At 39.3% G+C, this 21,068-nt stretch overlaps 1 long non-coding RNA gene across 1 annotated transcript; it reads left to right on the top strand.

The window, feature by feature from the left end:
- Positions 1–17,468: 17,468 nt before the first annotated feature.
- Positions 17,469–19,470, top strand: LOC145792883 (uncharacterized). Its single transcript, XR_014333042.1, has 3 exons — positions 17,469–17,755; positions 18,382–18,458; positions 19,302–19,470. It is a non-coding gene; the product is annotated as an uncharacterized LOC145792883 (long non-coding RNA).
- The last annotated feature ends 1,598 nt before the right edge of the window (positions 19,471–21,068 follow it).

The raw sequence follows: 21,068 nt of genomic DNA, 5'->3' as shown, positions 1-21,068 counted from the left end.
GCAATACAGATGAATGAACGCAAACATGCTATCATACTGTATGCTAATTGAAACATGCCCTAATCTAACCATCATAAGCTGCTAAATAAAAGGAAGAAAGACGTGGGGTTGGAAGACATACATCACACACACGCACACTTATTACAATATTGCCCTCGCGCAGAGGGTACGAATAAAATAATATACAGTCCCGAATAAATAGTACAGTCCAAATAAATAATACAATCCAAATATGTACAGAATCCAAATTAAATAACAAATTTAACTCGGAAAGCGGTAAACTAGCATGCAAGCTAGGGACTGCCTCGACTCTGCTTCGGATGATGAATGGTGCATGCTCGGGTTGTTTGGCACGTAAATCCACTGCGATGCCCCAATTAGCCTCTATTTGCGATTGATGCTGGAATGCTGTGCAAGGCCTTTGAAAGGCTACTGATTCTTGATTTGCTGCAACAGAGAGCAGGAAAAGGGCATGGCAATGTATTTTCACAAATGTATGCATGCCTCGATCCTCGTGCCACCAATCACGCATATCGATGCATGATGGCCGAGGAGTCGAATTGTGCAACTCAATATAGAATGAATGCATATATAAACACAACAAAACCTAAACTCCATCATGGGTAATCCGGAGTGTCGGTGACTGGGAATTGAGACGCGTTCCGTCACTCGATGTACGAAACGTACCTCGTTTCCCGTGCTCGGGCTAACTCCTATCCCAAGCACAATGCAGTATGCATGACATGCATGAATGCAACTAAGATACAACCTAACATGCACAATGCTATGAAGTGGCATACACGATGCACGAGGGAACATGGCATACACAATGCGCTAACATGCAACCTAGCATACACAATGCTATGAAATGAAATGGCATACACAATGCAATATGGGCTTACACTAACATGAGTGGACCTCAGCCACACTCACAAAAGAGGCCATGAGATGAAAAATGAGACATTCGAAATGCGTGCACACATGCACGCAAACCGAGGACCGAACCTAAGGCACGAATGCCACTCTACCAAAGCATGGCAAGGCATGGAACATGGTATGCAAACATGAACATTTCAGCACTAAAATATGACACAAAACAGCCCCGAATCATGGAAACATGGCACCCGATGCATGAAATGAATCCCGAAACATGAAATGAGGTACATGGAATGACCTATGGCTATGCAAAGCATGCATTATTTGAACATGAAGTGTGAAGATAGAATCAAGACAGTCCCAAAAAAAAGCATATTTACAGTTTTAAGCAAGGCCAAACAACGAACACAAATAGGACTAAGCTAGCATGTAAAAATGGCCCCGTAAGAGAGGTAATGAAACAAGTAGCAGCTTCTGGCCCTAAATGGCCAAGAGCCCTTCAATAAAGTTGAAGAGGGGCTCAAAATGAATCACTTTACAGTTTATAACAAGCCACGAATCTAAACACAAACAGGCCTAAAACATTGTGCAAGAAATGAGCCAAAAGGGAGACAAAGAAGCAAGTGATGGTTTCTGGCCTCAAACATAGGAGGGCCCTTCAAAAAAGTTGAAGAGGGGCCCAAAACATAGTGTTTTACAGTTAGTGACCAAACCCAAAACAGTACACATGCAAGCTTAAGATACTATGCAAAATAAGGCCTAAAAAGAGGTTTAAACACAAAGAGAAAAAAAGGAGCTTCAAACAGCAAAAGTCCCTTGATCAAACATGAATAGGGGGTCAAAATAAGGCTATTTACAGTTCGGACAAGAGCCCAAAAATACAAGCACAAGGGGCTAACAAAACATGCAAAAATAAGGTCAAAAGAGGGATAAAGAGGCAAGTGACAAAAGGAAGCCTCAAACAGTGAAGATCCCTTCAACAATGTTTAAGAAGGGCTCAAAATAAGCCACTTCACAGTTTATAGAAAAGCTCAAAAAAATTTACAAATAGGCCAAAAATACTATGCAAGAAAGAGGCATACAAGAGAGGTAAAGAAGCAAGTGTTAAAAGGAAGCCTCAAAAAGGGAGAGGCCCTTAAACAAACATGAAAATGAGCTCAAAATAATGCTATTTTCAGTTAGGTTCGGAGCCCAAAAAAGGAAGCAAGTATAGCTTAGATTGTATGCAAGAATAAGGCCAAAAAGAGGAGAAGGAGACTTACCCTTGAAGACCAAGTCTTTGACAACTCTTGGACCAAGTTTGGTGGCTCCTTAGCTCTAGAAAACAGCTCCAAATGGCTGGAATGGATGGTGGTGGTGTGGTGCTAGGTGGTGGTGTAGAAATGGTGTAGGGTTTGAGAGGTTTTGAGGGTTGGAGTGTAGGGAGAGAGAGATACAATATAGGAGACTTAGAGCAAAATTTGTAACCCTTCAAATGGGAGCTGGAGGGCCTGATATATAGGAAAAAGTGTGGGAAAAAAGGGGGGAAAAAAGGGGGGAAAATGATTCAAGTTTCCCCCCAAAAGTGCAGCCCCTCGGATACACAATCTGGGGGGAAACAAAATACATATCTGTAATGTACCTGGAGAGAGGATCAAGGCCGGCTGGTTTGCTAGGGTTTAGGTGGCCGGCCGGCTCTCCCCATGGCTGGCCGGCCAAGGGTCAAAAGGGTCAATCATGATTAGTGGCCGGCCACCCCAGATTGGTGGCCTACCATGTGTGCACAACACAACCATGTGGTCAAAACTGGAGAAAGTGAACCAGGAGAGAGAAAAGGTCACTTTTAGGAGGGGTTCAAAAGGTTCACATAGAATTACTGGCCGGCCATGTGATATTGGTGGCCTCCCAGGTGTGTACAACACAAATATGTGGTTTGGGACAAGAAAAAGTGGCCTTATGGTGGTCAACATTGGCTTTCAGGTGAGAAAAACGGGCGACAGAGGGCGATGGAGGAATAAAATTGGTTGTCAGAACAATTACTGGCCTCCCACCCTTCTACGACCTTCCTAACAATGAGACAGAGGTCCCTGCCAAAAATGAACTCAAACCGATGCAAAATAGAGGTTCGGGGGCCGAAACGCGCAGCCCGAGGCCCCAAAAACTGACTGTTAGGCACCGGAAGTGGTGTTCGACCACGAAGTTGGTTTTTTGAGCCATAGTGTCCCTCAAAAGGGAGCAAATAAGATGCATGCCAAAAATCGGAGCAAACGGATATGGTTAAGCGTTCCCGAACCGAGGCACATGGCCAATGGCTCTGAAAAATCAAAAACCGGACTCCAAAAGGGCAAAATGGCCTACGGCCACTGAGAGATGATCTACGAGACCTCTCTCTCCCTTCGGAAAGAGAAAACAGAGAAAACAGAGCCTGGTTCGCAAACCGAGACAAAGCATGAAAGAGTCCGGAAGTCCGGAGGCAAGGCTCGCAGCCGAGACTCTGAAACCTCTGAACGAGCACGATATGCAACATCGCCAACCGCTCAATCGGTGACGTCTGAGTCTTAAGGTCGGTCAAAATGGGGTGTCTATAGGCCCGAGCATAGAACCACAGAGCACAGAGCAGGAAACAATGTGTGTGGACATGGGGCCAAGTTGGATGGATACAATTGTTGCATTCCTGAAAGAAGGAAAGCTGCCAGAAGATCGTAAGGAGGCACACAAAGTCAGATTGAAATCGGCAAGATTCAGTCTGACAGCAGATGGACACCTCTATAGAAGGTCCTTCACTGGACCCCTTTTAAGGTGCGTACACCCTTTGCAGGTTGAAGATTTCCTATATGAAATTCATGAAGGAATTTGCGGAAGCCATGTTGGGGGCAGATCATTAGCCCATAGGGCCATTACCTAAGGGTATTGGTGGCCCTACATGCAAAAGGATGCTGAAGCCTACGTGAAGAAGTGTGAACAATGCCAAAGGTTTGCACCTTTGATACATCAGCCAGCTGCTGACCTAAACCCAGTATCCAGCCCTTGGCCGTTTGCCCAATGGGGCATGGATCTTATTGGGAAACTTCCCCAGGCAACCGGGCAGAGAAAATACTTGCTGGTAGCAACAGATTACTTTACGAAGTGGATAGAGGCAGAACCTCTCGCCAAAATCCGAGATGTGGACGTCAAGAACTTTATATGGAGAAACATCATCACCAGATTTGGCATTCCAAGAGCAATAGTTGCCGACAACAGAACACAGTTTGACAGCAAACTCATCAAGAACTTCTGCGCGAAATTCAAGATAAAGAATTACTTTTCAACACCAAGTTTTTCCCAAGGCAATGGGCAAGCAGAAGCATCCAACAAAGTAATTTTGGATGGGATAAAAAAGAGGCTGCAGGCAGCAAAAGGAAAGTGGGTAGAAGAGTTGCCCAATGTACTCTGGACATATCGCACTACGCCGAGAAGATCAACAGGGGAAACCCCCTTTGCCATGGCTTATGGCACAGAAGCAGTCATCCCTCTGGAGATCGGCATCCCAAGGATCAGAACCGACGGAGTAGAGAATGGCACAAATGATATATTTCTAGCCCGAGATCTGGATCTCTTAGAAGAAAGAAGGGAGAAAGTTGCAATTCAGCTCACACCATACCAGCAACAGCTTGCCAGAGGTTACAACAAGAAGGTCAATCCAAGAGATTTTCAAGTCGGCGACCTAGTCCTGAGAAAAGTCGTCGACAACAAGAAGGATCCCAGAGAGGGCAAGCTTGGCCCAAACTGGGAAGGACCCTCCAGAATTACTTCGGTATTAGGCAATGGAGCTTATCGACTTGAAGATAACGAGAGCAAAGCACTGCCAAGACCTTGGAACACTTGTAATTTGAAATTCTTCTATCATTAGATATGCATTATTTTTTGTCGAGGTCATCAATAAAATCTTTTCCTTTTTCTTTAAACACATATGATTGATAAAGTTACATATTGGTGTTTTTGGAGACATGAATAATGAGAACCCAAGTAGAACTCAGGTTCACATTGGAGGCAGAGAGAAGGCAGAGACACTTAATTCACTTGTTGAAATTTGTAGCAATTTACAAGTTGAAGTTAAGCTGAGATGGTTCCTTATCTTCACTTGTTGAAATTTATAGCAATTTACAAGTTGAAGTTAAGCTGAGATGGTTACTTATCTTCATTTGTTGAAATTCATAACAATTTACAAGTTGAAGTTAAGATGAGATGGTTCCTTATCTTCACTTGTTGAAATTTGTAGCAATTTACAAGTTGAAGTTAAGCTGAGATGGTTCCTTATCTTCACTTGTTGAAATTTGTAGCAATTTACAAGTTGAAGTTAAGCTGAGATGGTTACTTATCTTCACTTGTTGAAATTTGTAGCAATTTACAAGTTGAAGTTAAGACGAGATGGTTCCTTATCTTCACTTGTTGAAATTTGTAGCAATTTACAAGTTGAAGTTAAGCTAAGATTACTGTTTCTCGTCGCTTGTTTAAATTCGTAAGCAATTTGCGAGTTGAAGCAAAGCCGAGGTCATTGCTAAACACTTGTAGCAATCTACAGGTTGGTTAAACCAAAAAATATGCTTAACACTTGTTGAAATTTATAGCAATTTACAAGATAACGTTAAGCCGATATATGATCATCTGTTGAAATTTGCAGCAATTTACAGGTTGAAATAAAAGCTAAGTATATTGTTTAAACACTTGTTGAAATTTGTAGCAATTTACAAGTAGATCATTGTTTAGCACTTGTTATAACTTGAGAAATGTTTGCAAAGATAGCATTGAATAGTATATACTTGTTAAAATTCATGAAAAGTTTGCAGGTCAGTATCTTGCCGAAGTAAAGCTTGTAGTTACTATACCTGAGGTCTTTAATCCCGAGAAAATTGCACAAAAGAGCCAAAGTATGAAAGGCATGCCAAATGTTATAAGTATAAAACCATGTAGAAGCAATCAAGAGAAAATAAAGACTAAAGCATTCAGAGAAAAACAGTTGCAGTTGTGTACAAAAAAGGCACTACAGCCTAACCAAAAGCAAATTACTCGGCAGTAACAAAGATAAGCACATCGGCCACAAAAGGAAGCTTACATTGTCCAGAAAACAGAAAAGTAAAAAAAGTTCAAACAAAGAAAGACATTGGAGTCAGGCTCCTTCAGCATCAACAGCTGGATGGGCTGAAACCTCGGAGGATTCTGGTGGAACCACCTCGGCAATCTTTTCCGCCGCCAACTCGGCGTCAATTTCGGCAAGTGTTTAATCAAGACTTCTATCGACTGGAGGAACATCAGATGATGCTTGCTCAGGAGTGGTCTCCTTGATAACCTCCTCATCCTTCTCATGAGTCAAGTCTAGGACTTGATCATCCTGAGGAGGGAACTGGGTCTCACTAGCATCTTTGGGCTTCCTTACCAAAGCCTCATCATCATCTTTATCCTCATCCTCAGATTCAGACTCAGATTCATCTTCAGCTTGGCTTGGCGGAGGAGGTGGAGGAAATGGAAGAGGAATAGCGTCGGCTTGGCGCAGTGGTGAATTGTCAGGAAGATTAAGTTTCTTTGCAAGGGCCATCCAACCAAGGGAGAAGCCCCTATTGCACGCCTGCCTAACTTGTAGTTTGTATTCCTCTGTAACGTCGGCCATTCCTTGAGCATAGGCATTTTCGTCGGCCAGTTTGATTTCGCGTCTTTAGTGGATAAGGCCTCTTGAAGTTCCTTTTCGGCTTGGGCCTTTTTGTCCTCGGCCTCTCTTTTCTTGGCCTCAGCGACCTTCTTAATAGCCTCGGCAGATTCGGCCTTTTCTTCGGCTAGGATTTGGGCTTTGATGGCAGCCTCAACCTGGTCTTCAAGCTTCTTCATCTTTGTCAGAAAAGTTTTGTTTTCATTTTTTAGGGCAGAAACCTCCTGCTTCATATCGGCCAACTTCTCCCTTGTTTCAAAAGCTTGCATGGAGAGAGAATGGGCATGTTGAATGGCCTGAAAGAACCCAAGGGAAAAGTTATTACACAAACTTTACAAGTATAGAAAAAGAGGCAGAAAGACAAGTTGCCAAATGGGGGAACTTACTTGTACAGAACGTTGGAGCATGAGGGCATAGTTCTCGTACTCGCACATCTTGGCATTCCGCTCAAGATCGCCAGGAAGGAGAACAGCAGTACTGAGTGCCACGCCGACATTGATGTCATTGGCACTGTCGCAAGCTCGAACAGGCTTATCTTCCAGGGTGATTTTAGGCACCCAAGGGACTCTTGGTATTTTGGAACCCGAGGTCGTCGTAGATGATGACCTTGGCTTCTTTGATTGAGTGGACTCTGATGGCTGTGTATCAGCAGACCTTTTTGTGGGAACGGAAGTGGTCTTCCCACTCTCAGCTAGTTTGGATATAGGTAAAGTGTCCTCAGACTCAACCTGAGTCACTTTAGCCTTTGGCTGGGCTTTCTTGGTTCTCTTCGGTTTTGGTGGGGGCATGGTTTGCATCGGCTGAGCATCAACGTCCGTAGGAAGGTCGACTAGGAGATCTTGGGCAACAGGCTTCGGGCGACCCATCTCAGCAGTTTTGACAAGTCGTCGCCGACGTTTTCTTTCTGGTATTGGGATTAAGTATGGGGCTGAAGTTGATGGTTGATCGGCTGGATCAGAGGTTGACCCTTGGTCAGCCCGAGATGTTGATGCGGTTTGTAGAGTGGTAGCAGAGGGAGGAGATAAGCCCTTCTTCTTTCTTTTTGGGACGTCGAGCAGTGTAGACTTGTACGTCGGAATAAAATTCAGTACCAGTGGAGCCTTGCGCTTTTGGATTAGCAGATCTAGGAGCTTCTTTAAGTCTTTGCCTGGAAAGTAGGACTGGCGAAAATCCTTTGGTGGCTTGCGAACATCTGCAAGAAGAACAAGACATTAGAAACGGACAAAGTTTTGAAGACTTGAAAAAGAAACAACTAAGTAATTGACATTGGGCTCTTACCCTTGCCCTCTTTAACTGTTCGAGGAAGAGGGTATAGATGGACATCCTCGTCTGGGGCAAACTCCCAATTTCCAGAGGCAATGAAGTAGTCATCTCCAGCCCCCTTGTTGGAGTCTGAGAGGTCGGCTACGATTTTGAATTCGGTGGACCTTGGCTTGAGGTAATAGACGAAACATCTTTCTTTTAAGTTCAGGGCGCACATGGTATAACAATATTGGATATCAGCAAGGGTGATCCTAACGTTCTCCTGCCTAGCTAGGGCTATGATACCATTAATCACTCGATAGGAGTTGATGGTAAGTTGCATGGGGTTCAACCTATAGTAGTGGAGAACTTCGCGAAAAAGGGGATTAAGTGAAAGCCGGAGTCCACATTCAGTAAAGGCTACAATGGGAAAGGGCATCGTATTGTCTGTAGGCATGATGGAATCGTCATCCCCAGCTAGCCTAAGGTGAACAACGGTTGGAATGGAGAACTCTTCCCTAAAAGTATTCGAGTTTGGTTGGGGTATTTACCCTATGTCTCCACATACCCATGATTTCGGCGTAAAGGAATTTGATTACCGAAAGAAGATGTTCTTAAAGGATTATTGGAACCTCGGCAAAAACCTAGGTAAGTATTGGTACGGCTTGTTTCAGTTTTCCCTAAAAATTAAAGGCTCTATAAACAAATCCCAAGCCTAAAAAATATGAAGATGAAGATCAAAGGCACGGATCTGGAAAAGATACAAAAAAACAGAAAACAAAGACGAAGTTTCAGAATTTAGAACAAAAAGGGGCTATCAGAAACATGGAGAATACAAAGGGTTGAAGGCCAAGAACAGTGGCAAAAAAAGTGGTGAAACAGTGCAAGTGTTCAAGACATGAGCAAAATCGTGGAATAGACGCATCCAAATGAATAATCCAGTAAATTAAATGTTTGAGCACGACAGTAATAGCAAGAAAATTCCAGAAAAAATCAAGAACTGAGGTAAGAAGGAACAGCTGCTTACCAGACAAAGTAAGGCCGGAATAGAATTCGTCGAAGATAGACGACGGTTACTAAAGTACCAGAGTGGTAAAAGCTTCACCAGAAAGACGAACGAAGACGGTTGCAGAACTTGGAGCCTTAGCAATGGTAGATTCAAGAAGCAAGAGCTTTAGAGAGAGAAAAACAAGTAAATCGAATACAAAGGTAAGGAAAGAAAGAGGGAAAAAACAAAGTTTTGTTAAAAACTTGAAACGGCGGCAAAACGGGGCATTTAATGCGCCTAGAACATCGCATACGTCAGACGGCGCAGACAGATGGAGGACGGCTTACAGGCGCGTCGCAGACACGGGCCAATGAAGATATAACGCGTAAGTGGAACGGTTTAGAAGTGATGCATGACAGCTCATACGCGTAGGAGAGTTCATTTGAATTCTTGTTCTTGAAAGAAGACGTGTCGGCCTGAGATGAACGACCTCGGCTGAAGAGTTCTTATGCCGAAGTACTGGAAAGAGGAATAATATAGGTTCCATCACCTCAGAATGCTGAGGTAATAGAACCAAAGGGGCAGTTGTGGGGATATATTTTCCGATCACCAACACGTGGCAAGGTGACGCCGACGTGTCAGCCGAGGTGCCACGTGTCCTGGTCGTGACGCCGAGGTGATCTCGGCAAGGCCGAGGTTATCTCCGAAGATATCGGAATCCGAGATAAACAGATAAGGGACAAGAGTCCTAGAATGAAGAAGGAACTCAACCTAGATATGGACAAGAGTCCTAGAGTAAAGAGAAAACTTTGCTAAGATAAGGATAAAGATCTTAGGGACTTTATCTTTATCTTTTGAGAAACCCAAAGTAAGCACTAAATGGGAGTCCATAGAAGTCAGGCTTCTAGTAGGACTAGGATTGAGTAAACTATAAAAGAGAGGCACCCCATGGGTCTAAGGTACGCAGTTTTATGCTTTGAGTAGTGAGTTTAGCACTTGATTATCTTTGAGAGATCTACTGACTTGATCGTCGGAGTGCCCCCGGGTGGAAGAGCCACCGCCGGAGCCTTTTCTTTCTGTTACAGGTTTGCTGAAGCCATCTATTCTATCGGTGCTCTCCAGTTAGTTACTAAGCGGGCAGTGTGGTCAGAAAATCACCCACACAGTATCCTACCAAGACATGCCCATCTCAACCATGATTAATTATGAGAGTTTCTACCAACAACATTGTTGGGTACCTGACAAAGTATTGTGAAAAGATATCCAACAGTAGTTGGACATGAGAAGAAAGGGAGAGAAGAGAGAGAAACTTTATTGATGACAATGAAAAATACAGGTTGTATATACGAAAATCATCAATAAAGAGAAGAAAGGGAGCCTTTATTTGATGTAATTCATGTTTGGCAATTTTCATCAATAAAGGGTTGTTTTTTGCTGTTAAAAAAAAAAAAGAAAGGGTGAGGAGAGAGAAAGAATTATGTTATTGTTGCAGGCTTAGAAAGATGGGCATTTTGGACATGCGATCAAACACTCAAAGATCACAATGAGAGAGAAAATGTTTGCAAAGCTTGGAGCGAGGTAAGAGAAAATGATAAGAGAGATTGTTAGAAAGCCTCTATGGTGGTTGTTGGGTTAAAGTTTTTTTTTTTTTTTTGCTGATTAAAAAAAAAAAAGTCTTGCAGGGCGAAATAAAGGGTATGGTGCTGTTTTTTTTTTTTTATCAGCAAAGAAAAATTTCATTAACAGCATGAAATTAAGGACATGTTTGATTGGGTGGATTAAAGCATGGGATTGGAATTATTTATCCGTGGGCCCAATTATACTATGTTTGTTTTAACATTTTGGTTTAGGATTATTAATCCAATGGATAATTAATCCAATAAATTTGTAGGATTATTAATAATGGGGTAGGGGTGGGATTATTAATCCAATGGATATTAATCCAATTAGATAGTGAATACCACACTAATTTAATAGGATTATTAATACTTCACTATTAGTTTTGTGAATCAAACATGACCTAAGAGTACAGGAAGATGAAGTGCATCGAGAGAGATTTGGAAAGTACAAACTACCCTTACTACTGCTACTCGCACCCATACAGCCATCCCATCAGCATCACAATTTTTTTTTTTTTTAAACAGGAAAATAAAAAACAGAGGTAAGAAGGACTTACCTCAACAAAACACAAGAATCCCCCACAAAATTATCCCTACAAAACCCAAGTAAAACACACCCCACAGAGCAGAACTCTCACGCTTAACCCTCACCCATTTAGCAGAGGTAAACACCCATCTCCACCTCCACGGTCAGAACACTTCTATCCCAATACAAGCTCCGAACACCCATTGCAACCGACATCTCCACTGCCAACAAAACCCACTGCCATCTCCACTGTTTTACTAGCTCCTTTTTTCCGATCCAAACTCCGAACACACCCACTGCAGAAGCTCCAATGTTGACAACCCAAACCCTGAAAGTTAAAACAAAATGACCCTCTATTAGACCCCAGCACACTGCTATTACAGCTGAGCCTTTCCATCCTTTACAAGTCTCTCTTTGTCCTTAAGCACCAGCTCAAGAATCTTATTCACTACACCATCTTCTTGCCCACAGAAATTAATTCCTAGATCTTTCCTTAATTTGACAGTGGCCTGCGCTTCCTTAAGGAGATAGCTATGCGAGCTAGATTCACCCTCGAATTCACCCTCGGATAGCTTAGAGTGTGCACGGGCTACTGCTGCTGGCCTGAAGATAACGGACTTGGAGGAATACTTACTGATACCTGCAGATTTGAGACCATAGAGTCGAGTACAACGAGAAAAGCCCTCTATCTGCACCTTCTTTTTCCCAGCTTTCTTGGCAGACCGAACTGGGCCTTGATCATGTAAACTTATAGTGCCTAACCCATTTGAAGCAGCAGCTAAGTGAGGCCCAGGTAATAAAGATTCATTACATGCCATGTTACCTTGTTGTTCAAATGGCATGAAAATAGGGCCTTGTACTATTTGCTCATTGTTCGGATGGCCCAATGCAACCTCCAGATTAATACCTGGCCCAAACCCATCTATGGATCGTTAATATTTTTGAACAAGCAAGGTGCAGAAGCGTGCACAACACACCTCTGTGAGTGATCATTGTTCTTTGTGCAGGGTGCACGCTCCTCCGTCATTGCTTCTTTCCCACCTATTGCAGTAGGTCTACTGACCTCCACATCACACCTTGTCTCCTCAACAGCTGTGTCCACGACCTCTCTACTGTTGCATTGAGAAAGCTCCTTCCTTTGTGCCACTTTAATGGAAGAACGCAACGCAACAGCAGACAAGTCATACTGTTTTGCCACTGAATCAACATCATCCTTCCTCTTGCAACCCTCGTCTGTGAAGTCATTTTCCGCAGTGCTGCGCTTAACTCCACATTGGAGTTGCTATTGCACTCTCCCAGCCCAATGTTTCTCATTCCATTACACTCTACTGGATTGACAGAATGATCTTCACAAACAAAAAGTGGGTGTAATTTACCCTTGCATTCTAGATTTATGGTTTTGTTAATGAGCTCCATGCATGTTGTAACCACTTTACTTTGGAGTAGGAGAATGACTTTGGTTGACTAAAATCACCCTCCAATTGAAGGACTGTCCCCCACAAAGCTCCAGTGTTGTTTGGATTGTTCCTATTCCAGAGATTCAAAGGAATACCATGACATTTCAACCAAACATATCTCTCTTGGTCTATTTGGACTCCTAGCCTCCATTCCAAAACAAACTGACTCCAGTCTTTAAACCAGTCCTTAATCTTCTGGATATTTGATTGGAGCTCCTCCTGGGATTTGAAAGTCAAGATTACATCCCTGCCGCCCCCCTGCCTGACCACCACTTGAGCTAATTCATTATCCTTCAAGGCAGATTTTATACTGTTAATGGAGAAATCCAAGTTGAGCCTGATAATAACGCTTTCATAAAGCCAACCATGACCATCTTCATTGGCTTTGATGGTCATGCTAGCTTTGATAGCCGCCATGGTCGTGGCCCCTTGTAGTACCTCTGCAAATGATTTGTGAACAATACATGGGATTGTACCTTTACCTCTGTTTGGGTTAAAGGTTTCTTTGTTGACCTGGGGCCTTCTCATGTTGAGCATGCTCCTGTCATGAGTTGCATACTCGACTGCAAGTGCCTTATCATCCACCAAAAGTCCATTAGCTTTCTGGAATGCCATGCCTGATGCAACATGACAGTCGAATCGCACAAATCCGAATCTTGAATTCGTCGCTTTTCTTCTTTTGAAGGGGATGAATACATCTTTGACTACACCAAACTTTTTGAAGAGTTCAAATAGTGACTTTGCATCCAAAGAACTTGGGATGTTGTCCACGAACACAGTAAACAAACCACTCCTTTCTTCATAGTCCCGAGATCCAACTCCTCGCCTTTGATTCACCACCGGGATCCAACCACCATTTCTTCCTTGCTCCAATGGTTTCTTTCTAGTTTGGGTACGAACCGAATGTATAATTGGCAAAATAGGTGAGCTGTGACAGATTAAAATGTGTCGTGTATTTAAAACTATCTAATTTAATGTCTATTTAATAAACGTGGTTAAACAATTTGGATTGAATTTGATATAGGTTGACAAATGAATTCAATCCATCCATTTAATTTATTGAATTTTCCCTCCAAAGAGATGGTAGTGATAGGGTAAAGGTGAGTAGCAGTAATGATCACTACAAATTTATGCAAACAAATGATATATTGCCATGTGGGCCAGTGATATAAAAGGGGAAATAAACAAGTAATATACTGCAGTTATCGGACTTTAGTGACCAAACTTTTTTATTCTTAAAAGTAAAAATTTTGTTACAAAATATATTTGGGACCAATTCCTATCGTAACGAAGTTTATTGCTAAAAGATCATCTCGAGAAGTTAAAAAATTAATTTTAAAAATATCTCTAATAAATATAACTTTAGAGACAAAATAATTTGATATAAAAAAAACTACTCCTAAAACACAAATTTTGGTCCCAAAAATATAGTAATTCATCACTAAAGATATAATTGAGCCACTAAAAATATAATAATAACACTTTTGATAACTAATTTTTTTTAAATAATAATTTTATCATTAAATTTTTATTTCTAAATCTTTAATTTATTAGAGTAGGTGGTGGAATTATATAAATAATTGAAGGGAGTAATGATTAATTGACCACAATGTTCAATAATTTAATTTTGTTAACAAATTATAGGGTAAATTACATAAATAGTCCCTGTAGTTTATACGATGTGTCAAACTTGAAAGGAGTAAATTACTCAATGCATGATATTGTGGCAAACTTGAAGCAGGTGCGAGGTTGTTTGGTATAGGAGGTCTGTTGGAGTATGAAGATGATATGTGGTAGCAAATATGTATGCTGCTGTCTGGTGCTGGTTGACAGAGGCTGTCCTTGCTAAAAAATTGCTTTTGCTGCTGTTGAAAGCTAAGTGGTTTGGTGCTGTTGAATAGGTATATCAGTTGGGCTGCTATTGGTTTGGTGCTAGTGAATAGAGATGGTGGAGTTGTTGAAAGTTAAATTTTCTCTATGGGTTAAGTCAAATGTTAAGGGGATGAATTACTTAATGCATGATATTATGGCAAAATTGAAGCAGGTCTGATGCTGTTTGTTGTTGCTGTATGATGCTGATTGGCTTGCTGTATGCTGCTGTTCTGAGGCCGGTTGAAGTTTGCTGTTGGTTGGCCTGTATTTGTTGCTGGTCTGGTATGTGCAGCTACTATAAGGGGAGTTGAAATGCTGATGCGGCTAGTTTGTTGCTCTGTTGCTTCTGGTTTTGTTGTTCTGTTTTCTGTTTTTTCTCTTTTTTTGGTTTCTCTTGATTAGTTTCTCACCAATCTTGGGTCAAGTGCTTGTAAATGATTGTGCTTTCTTAGAGGTGCCAACCTAGTTGGGATTGTTAAGGCCAGTGTTGATACTCTCTACACTTCCTTCTTTGTTGATGTAAGTTTTTTGCTTGTATTACTTTCTTCATCAATAAAATTTCATTTTGCTGATAAAAAAAAAGAGTTTATACAATGTGTCAATTTGGTCCTTATTGTTTTAATTTGCTCGATTTTGCCTCTTAATTTTACGGATGGTGTCATTTTAGTCCAATAAATAACGGTTGTTAAGTTTTGTGAACGGAAAGTCAAACTATGTGTCAATTTGGTCCATGTAGTTTATGGAATGTGTCAATTTGATCTCTATCAAAATCGAGCAAATTATAACAATAAAGACCAAATTGCCACATTATGTAAACTACCGGGACCAAATTGACACATTATGTAAACTACAGGGACCAAATTGACATATTGTGTAGATTTTCCGTTCACCAAAATTAACAATTGTTAAATTAAGGGGCAAAATCGACACATTATTAGACTAAAATGACTGTGATGCTTTTTTTGCACTCTCCTCTTTATTGATGTATCTTCTTATACTTTGTATTAGGGGTGGGCAACGGTTTATCCGAACCGCTCAATCGGCCCAACCGGCCCAACCCGCATATAAATGGGCAGTTTCGCAAACATAATGCGGGTGGATGCAGTTTGAAATATGACAAATTTGCAAGTTGCGGGCTGGTCGCGAGTTAAACCCGCAACCCGCAAAACCGCCCGCACTTTTATTATTATTATTATTATTTTTTTATATACCAACTTTGTAACTTTAACAGGAGCACTATTATGTTCTCTATGACACCAGGATCCTTGTTTTAAGTATTTCTCAATTTTCTTAATGCCGTAGAATTATCAAGTCCTAAACTTGGTTTCTTATATGATTTTCATTGGTGACTCATCCGCTTTTTCCTAATAAAATTTTCCTTCTGGTGGTCGATGGAACTTCTAGTTTGATTTTTGATTATGAACTGAAAATTCTAATTGAGTACAACCTTTAATGCATTAATATACATTTTTTAATGCATTGATATACATTTTTTTCATGGCAAAAATGCTAGTGTAGGGCCTCTTTGTTTTGGATACTTTCATTTAATGCATTGATATTCAATTTTTATTTGTAAGCTCATCAGAAAATTGTTGTCAAATGATCACAAATATATAAACTGAATCTGATGCCTAAATTCGATGGGGAAAAAAATTCAAAAATTAATTTTTAAAGAAAGAAGTGTAAACTGCAAATCGCCCGCACATCCGCAAACCCTATCTGCACAAACCGCAAACCGCACTGCGGGCGGTTACGGGTTGACTTTTTCCCAAACCACATAGATGCGGGCGGGTCAAAACCGAACCGCAAACCGCACAAAACCGATCCGCAAGTATCCCTACTTTGTATGTGTTTTCATCAATAAAGCCTTCTCTTTGCTGATAAAAAAAATGACACAATTCGTTAAATTAAGGAATAAAATCGAATAAATTAAAACAATAGAGACCAAATTAACACATCGTGTAAACTACATAAACCATTTACATAATTTACCCCAAATTATATAGGTTGGTTTAAGACTAATCATTTGTACATAGGATGCATGTTGTTAGTCACCAACACACCGTCCATAAACCCAAAAATTTTTAGGGCAGAGTCACTTTTTTTTTTTTTATTGGAAAAAACATATTAATTCAAATTGTAAAGTACATGGAGATATTAAGGGTCTGTTTGGGAATGTTTTTTTTTTTAGTGATTTTTTAGTTAAAATCTGAAATGAACAAAGAATTAATATATTTAGAAATATTTTTTTAGTTTTTACGGGAAAAAAGTGTAAAAAAGAAAATTTTAACTTTTTTAATAAATGAGTCAAATTTTTTTACTTCTTATTTTATTATTTTTTAACTAAAATATTTATTTCTCAGACGAGGTCTTATAAAGGGGAATTATTAGTATTGGCCTTATTTATGGATTCATGGCCTTTGTTTGTTCTAAATAGTAGTGAGATTCCCAATATATATATATATATATATATAGATATATAGGAGTATATATAATACTTCGCTTTTTAATGTGTAAAAAATTTAAAATGTTGTAAATTTAAATATTGAGAGATTAAATTGAAATATTTTTATATATTAGGAACTAAAATGACATAAAACTCATATTTTGGAGACTCAAAATATAATTAATCCTATAAACTATATTGTTGTATCATGTACTTATTAATTGAGGTAATTTCAGGTTTTGATGGTTTAAAACAGAGAGAAAATTACTGCTAATTTCATATGAAATTATTTATCACATTTCTTTGACATGTTCTTTATTATTTTTTTTAAATTTATAATTGAAAAACACCCCACCAGAGATGCCATATATATATATATTACACAACTCTACGGAGACATCAGTCCCGCTACGTAGCCCGAATTCACTCCGGCTCGACTGTCCCGAATTTTAAAATGACGTCGTTTTGAATTTTTTTTTCTTCTTTTCTTCTTTTCTTCTTCCTTCCCCTCTCTTCTTCCTCCCCTCCTTTGCTTTGCTCTGCTCTTTGAAGAAATGAAAATGAAAATCTAAATCTAAATCAAAACCTCTGTAGACAAACCCACGTGTAAGTCTACAGCAACTATAATATTCCCAACATTTCATCTAGAGCCAAACACACTCCTATGTTAAACTCCATTTAGGATACCTAAACCCAACTCCAAACTTGATAGTAGGTGTGACCAAACACCCTATTTCAACACAAAAAAAAAAAAAAGAAGTGCAGATTTTTTTCTTCTTCATTGTCTTCGTTCATCCTTCTCTAACTTCTCTCTACATTCTCTCTCATTTTTCCTTTACTTTCTTGGTGGCCAAACACCACACCCTTGCTCCACCCTTACACCACCACCTTAACCCACCATCTCCACCACCGCCGGCCACCTTATCTCGCCGGAAAAAGGGTTCGGCCGGCCACTCCTTAAATCCATCCGAAAATAGCACAATAGAAGTACCAACTCTAGATTTTTCTTAATCTTTTGAAGAATCAAATGATAAGGTTTATTTTCTTGATGGATTAGAGGCTTGTAATTGGTAAGAATCTTTCTCTAAAAGTTTAGTTTAAAGTTTTACATATTTTGAGTTAGAGATGATGAAATTTTTTGTATTTTAGATCTATTATGATTTGGGGTTTGATTGTTGAATTTTATACTCTCAATTAGTTTCTATGAATGTTTTACATGTTGAAAAATGATCAATTTGATGGTTATTTTGGAGATTAAGATTTTGGGTTAATCTAGGGTTTGAATGTGATGTAAAAATTGAGAATTTTGGTATTAGGAAATTTATATGTTGAAAGTGATTTGATAAATGGTGGATTGGGTATCTCTATGTTCTATGGAGGAATTTTATAAATGATTGAAGAGATTTTACTTAAGTTGTTGAGTTTATAAAAATGTTGATTTTTGACTTTTGTAGTTAATTGATGGTGGTATTGTGCATATAAATTGATTGGATATTTAAAAAGTTACTAACTCAAAGATATACAAAGGATGGGTGTTGTGGAGATTGGATAAGTTATTTGTTTGGGTGACTTGAAATTGGAGGAGTTCTTTAGCTTGTCATTCCTTAGCTTAATTTATTTAGGATCATTTTTGTAGATGTTGTAATTTTCATTGAAAGCTTTTTCCTAATTTTAGGTCCTATTTAGTAATTGTTAGGATTGGGGGAAGGCGTCTCTACACCTCTTGGGAATTAATTTGTAGAGTCTCAATCTACACTTTTGCTATTTTTGGAGGTGAGTATACTTACCATGGAAATTACCTTACCTCTATCTTTATTACAAAGTTTGAAGATAATTTTGAATTAAAGGAAGTGAATGATTCATTTCATCATGATATATGTATAAAAAGAAAAATCTATAAACCTATTGAGGCCAATAGTTGAGTTTAAATAAATATATTATTTCATTTGTATAATGAAGCACTAATTTTTATGAGAATTTATTTAACTTGAGTCCTTCAAATTTTATGATGATGATGATTGAATGACAATGAAACGCTATTTGAGGGTATTTATTTTATTGATCATATAACCGAATATAGCCTTCGGGGCCACAAGGGCCAAAATGCTTTGGGGTCCTGGGGACCGAAATGTTTTAAGGACCATAAGGGTCATTGTATGTATAAGGGGTCCCGGGGACCGAAACATTGAAACAAGAATTGAAGTGCTACAATGACATGAGTTATGTTCCTATGGTTATGTTTTGGGTAACGGTACCGTCACCACCTAAGTCGCGAGGTAACGCGACCCTAAGGCTATGTAGTGGTTCGTATGATGGACATGAGATCTTAATGCATTGAAAAGTTGTATTTTTGTTTACTTTCATTATTCAAATGTATTTTTTTTCTGCCTTATGAGATTCCTTGGAAAAATCTTGATAACGTTTTATGAAAATTATATTTCATCTTTTTTATTTTTATTTTGTATAAATTTCAGTCCAATTAAACTCTTATGTTTATTATCTTTATTTTGAACCCAATTGGAAGGAGCAAGTTTTATAACTCCATGGTATTGGTATACTCATTGAGCTTTAGCTCATTCTTTTTAAATAATTTTTTTTTTTTTTTTTTTTTTTCAGATTCATAGACTTTTGTGTGGCTCGCCTCAACTTGGAAGACTAGAATTTTTTTGAAGGATCAAAGGTGGGCATCTTGTAGTTGAGGTTTTGCTTAGGGTCATTCTAGGATGTAAGTTTGCCTTCTTTTTTATTTTATTTTTTTTTATGAAGGAGGTTGATTGTAAATAATTGCTCATAAAGTTGGATATATTGATGGATTCGTGAATAGTATGTATTATTTTGGGGCAGGAAATGCTTGGGAACTATCTTGTAGCATGATAATACTTTTTGTCTTTAAATAGATCATCTCATACATGTTGGGCAATTGAAAGGTCTTATGCACTTTTGGTGATGTGATGTAAGGATTATACATGAATTATGGTGTAAAGGTGATATAGCGTTTGAGGTGCACCCTCTTGGCGGGGTTTTGCCTTGCCAAGATTGGGTTGTTACAACAACAGACAAACTCACATGTGTAAGTCTTCAAAAATTTACCAGTTGAGAAGTTCCAAAGCCTTTGTAGACACAAATAAGAAATCAAGAGAAGACAACAGATGGCAATGAATAGAAGCTATTGGAAGAAAAATAGGTGAATGCAAAACAACACAACACCAATGAGCAAATTCAATCCTTTTAGGGGAATTTGGTCAAATTTACTCTATTTTCTATATAATTAGTAAGCTAATTACTGCAAACTAAGTAATTGTTCCCATCAAAATGACATGGGAACTGGTAATTCCCAAGCAAGAAATCAGAAAAGCAGGAATTGACAAGTGCAACAAACCATGCACTATATGTGTCTGATGCAAACAGAGGTGGTCCCATGTACTAAAGAGTAAACCACGATAATCAAAATCAAAAACTCAAAAAAATCTCACAAATTACCAAATCTACACAAATTAAAAAAAATCAAAATCAAAATTAAAAAAACGAGCCCACAGCAACAGAGGAAGAATGAGGAAAAATAGGAAGAAAGAAGAAGAAAAGAAATAGAAAGAAGAAGAGAGAAGAACTGAGGAAGAAGGAGAGGAGGAAGAAGCCGTTGTCATCACTGTTGCTTTCTGTCTCTTCGTCGCCCATCGCCATCGCCATCACCGTTGCTCTATGTGTATACACAAATCTGTGTATACATACACATAGATCTGTGTGTATACACAGCCTGCCGTCGCCATCCGTTGCTCTCCTCCATCTTCTCTCCCTCTCTTCTCCCTTCCCTCTTCTCCCTATTTAAAGAGAGAAAAAAAAAATTCAAAACTACGTAGTTTTGAATTTTGGGCCAATCGAGCCTCGAACTTTTCAAGCGGCCAAGCTTTATTGACAGAGACATAGCCAATGTTGTGATTGAACAGTACAATACCCATACACATTAGACACCATGAAAATTCAATTTTTTTTTTCTTTTTATATCAGCAAAAGAGAATCAAAAACTAATTTACAATAAGATAGTAAATCAATAAAGAGAGAAAATAGCAACTGCAAATGCTGCATCACAACTGTAAATCAAAACACAAAACATGCAGCGGAATAAAATCATCAGATCATACCTTTTGATGATAGAACCTCGTGGATAAATCACGTGCTTCCAGAATCAGATCAATCAATCCCAGCAGTGGGGTGATATTACAATGGTGAATATCACCCACACAAACCACAGTGCAACTGACTTGATCGTTGTTTCTTGGGAGAGAGTCAGTATATGGGTAGAAAACAGACTCAACGTTGTTTCTCTTGGATTACCCATAACCATATAACAAATATTTAATATATTATAATATCTATCCATATCAG

The sequence above is a fragment of the Camellia sinensis genome, chromosome 6, assembly GCF_055761805.1.
Source record: "Camellia sinensis isolate YWXY chromosome 6, ASM5576180v1, whole genome shotgun sequence".
NCBI classification, from domain to species: Eukaryota; Viridiplantae; Streptophyta; class Magnoliopsida; order Ericales; family Theaceae; genus Camellia; species Camellia sinensis.
The sequence above is the reverse complement of the archived record's forward strand: the minus strand, read 5'-3'. Positions and strand labels throughout refer to the sequence as shown.